This window comes from Opisthorchis viverrini, assembly GCF_000715545.1.
Source record: "Opisthorchis viverrini unplaced genomic scaffold opera_v5_204, whole genome shotgun sequence".
NCBI classification, from domain to species: Eukaryota; Metazoa; Platyhelminthes; class Trematoda; order Opisthorchiida; family Opisthorchiidae; genus Opisthorchis; species Opisthorchis viverrini.
This window is the reverse complement of record NW_008751860.1, coordinates 814,106-818,101: the sequence shown is the minus strand read 5'-3', so window position 1 is coordinate 818,101 and position 3,996 is coordinate 814,106.

Below are 3,996 nucleotides of genomic sequence, written 5' to 3'. Positions count from 1 at the left end.
TGAAACATTAGAGTGGAAAAATGCGTTATCCCGATAATTTCTCCCCAGTATGCTCTCGCTTTATCGTGGTTTGCTGCTTCACGAAGCATTATCACGGCCCTTTAGACGAGCTCATGAAACTGCCAGATTGTTCCTTATTAAGCAAGTTTTAACAACCAATGAGAACACTATCCTAGCTGGGTAAAGCTTCTGGCGATTGGAGGTCTGACTCGAGATCTATGGATGCAGAAGTGAATGATATTATTATCACTGGATCTACTCCTCTGAACTTCGTCTGAACATGTGACAATCAACCGTTTTCTACTCTCTTATTCATACTTTACTCGTATTCATGCACAGAGATGCCGCCTTTCTGTCACCGTAAACGAACTGTCCAGGTAGGCGATTTCAAAGATCTCGCCGTCAGATCGCCGTGAAATTTCAAAGAAACCAAGAACAGCCTTTATCTGTCACATTAGCTCACTGTGTCAGGATAGACAGAGCTAGATTCGATCAAGTCTCCCTCTGAAACCAAGTTAATGTGCAGCTGAGAGTAGCGGAGGAGTTCCATCCAGTCCAAATTCAATTAGGACATAATGTTCATTGACGCTCCGGGACTGCGCCTACCTGATGAACTCCAGGCTGGGCGAGCGAAACCGGTCGTGGACTGTCGACGTTGTTCAGAAACCTTGTGAGTAGTATGTTACATCTCTAATCGCAAAGTTCGAAAGGTCACCTATTATCATTCGGTTGATGAAGTTTGACTGGAAAACATATCGATGTACTGTGACTTTATTGGAATAGAACATCTCAATAGGTCTTTAGCATTCTATGGGTTGAATAGCGAAAATTCTATTGACAAAGCTGGACGGCACTAAATGCAACCAATTGTCATTGTTACGTGGCGGGACTGAAAAGTAAGTTGTTATCGGACACTCAAGGGGAAAAATACACAGTTTGGTTACCTAGGCAACTGACGTTTGCAACAGTGTTATTCCGATTCCTAGATAAGCGTCTGGTTACCGAGTCTGTATGTTCCTTTGACCGATCAGTCTAGGTGTGGGCGAAAAAAAACTGTCAGACGCTTTTCAGACCACATAGACGATAGTGTTCGAAATAAATATCCCATTCAGTAGGGCGATGTAGTCGACTTTTGGACAGCGACCAGTTGTGAAATTTTTGGGTTCATCGTATCCTAGAATGTCCACTTAAATATCACTGTAATACTCGTTGCTTTGCGGTGAACTTCACAGAACGGGGTTGACGCAGATGATCAGCTTCTGTTGCCCTCATCTGAACAAAACTGAAAAGTACAAATCGTTTGACACTGTAGCTATGTTCCGCGGTGATTCTGTCTAACCGACTTGACAACGGTTGTCTACTAGCTCCGCAATGTGTGTGCCTACGTCTGCTGGACGTTCCTCCCCCACGCCGGACAGGTGCGTCCAGTTCGCAAAGTTATGCGCCACTTTTTTTAAATTTAGAATTCCAAATTTTTCGGATTGCCTTTTCCTCACTGGTGGATGTTAGTACCATGGATACCCGATCACAAGAACTTTATCGCAGTCACCCGCTCGACCACTCAGGAAGCACCTGTGAACAGCCAGGTGGTACAAATTTGCTGGCATTCCTTTCTCACAGAGATTCTGGCATTTGATCCGTTGGTGCGAAAAGATGAGTTTCGTGAACACTCGATTCGAATCTACTGATTGCCAACAGTTTTGGTACACAAACATTCCGCAGAGAGGTGAAGAAAGATCGGATCTTTGTGTTCAATACTCATCTGCACGGTGATGAAAAAAAAGAAACGTTTGTGTAGAATACCAGTGTACCCGTTCGTTCCTATGTGAGCGGTATTCATCACACTGTCAAATCGTTCATTTAACTGTCTTTTGTTTGATGGCTAACCAACACACCTGTATTGGGAGTCACTCCGCCAATGCATCACCCTTATACCGAATGAACCGGATGAGTCTGAAACTAATTTTTGGAATCTGGGTGACTAAATTTGAATATGTGCACCAAGTGTTGCCTCTGAAATCGAGCATCGAGACTGTCGTCCCTTGTCAGCACACGTACCACCGCGGTGGATGACTGAACTCAGCAGAGACCACAACGTCACCACAGATAACTGCATTACCAGCCACAGTTTAACTCGATACTTATGACAGCACAAAAAACTATTCTGAGAAAGTCTCAAGGGAGTTTCCATGGGATTTTCCGAGCACAATGGCATCTTCTAATGAAATTTCTCTACGGTATCCAGTCATGAAAAACAACCCTAATGCGTCATAAAGTGAACAAGGAATCTTTCTGATCGGTCTGCTTTCATTTTCTAGAAGTATGCACAATATGATGGAGCTTTGTTTGCTTCGAATTGTGCTGCATTTTGGCGATCGTTGGCAGTGCCATCAAACGAAATGGATGTTATCCTCATCGCGGTGAAAGCTTGGATGCATTATCGATTGGCAACGGTGATTAGATCAGCTGTTCGTGTTTCATCTTGCATATGTTCACTCATCATATACATACCTGTATGCATAATCTTACCTCCATTCTGTGAAAATGTAGTAGACTAGCAAATGCAGAGTGTAGCAGAAGAAAGAAATTTCGGCGTCACCGAAGGAATTTTAATTTTTGGAACTTGCCGCTCAAAATGGGTCCCTAAAACATAGACCTATGGCACTCTGGTGTTTGACCTTGAGTTCCATCAGTATCCGCTGAATCTGCACAAAATTTCCTGGATTTACGCCACTTTCACTGAATCTCAGGCCTCATATCAGTCACGTCAGTATGCTCCATCCCCACATTCTTGATGAATGGCAGGCAAAAACCGACTTTGTGCCATACTGAAAAGAGGTAGGTTAAGCTACAATATGGTTCCATCTAGAGGGGTTTGTGTACCAAGCAGTAGGATGTCCATATTGCTGACCATCTTGGCTCAAATGCCTGGAACCCTTTGTGAGAAGGGGCTCATTCCACAGAACATTTGTCGCATTATCAATTTGCTTGAGGTCCACACCATTTTTAGGTGCAAACTGTTTTCACCCATATTTTGTGAAGAGGTGCTCATTGCTGTGTTTAGTGGAAGTACACTAGGAAAAACACTCTTTAACGCTCCCTTATGCCAAAACCAGAGTTCCTATACGTCACTTTCCGAATACGGACGATGCCACTGTATCCAGGATGAATTGTACAACTTGTTTAGCACGACCAATTCCCAGAACCTGGACGAAACAGTGAAACCAAACCACTAATTCAACACATTCTTGCATCTCCGAAGGAACGCTTGGTCCACTTTCGTATGCATACCATTATAAAGGGCTTATTCAAAATTCCTGTCGAAAATGTAGTATACCGGCTACGCAAGTCCGCTCACGCCCATGCACTATGCGCTCACAATTCGGCATGCACACCTAGGAAACGAGTCAGCCACAAGTTGCAAATTCCCAGAGATTTCACGTGTTGCAATTTGTTTACCTCTAATACTTTACAGGTCATGACAGGTTGAGGACGTAGTCTACCACTTTTAGGAAAATTTTCCACGGTGCGGTTCAACTTTCTATCTCCAAATCGGTCGTCCTCGTCAATGGATGTTTGCTACGATGTCCAAAATCATACCTGTCCCTCGGTCAAACACCTCACAACCGCACCCCTGTTTTCGAATAGGCCACTTTCTGTCCTGATCAATATTCTTGGCGCGCTGTAAAAGATAATATGCATACTTCCTCGAAGTGATTTGTTTAAACTGATTTGTTGCCAACGATCGAAGTCGCATGCATTGATTTTGCTCATAATTTTAACAGTGGCTCATTAGACATCTATGAATAATTGAAACACCCCTATAGTTTGAGTTGGGAAACTTCATACTCTTAGTCAAAGTGTTTTGTTTTCGCCTTTTTTGTTCCTTGGTTTTTAGCGAAATGGTCCCATTGTTACATCACAGTTCATTGGGTTTTGAGTGAACTAATGCCTGGCAGTCGGAGTGGATCACTTGACTGGTGTGCGTACAAACGA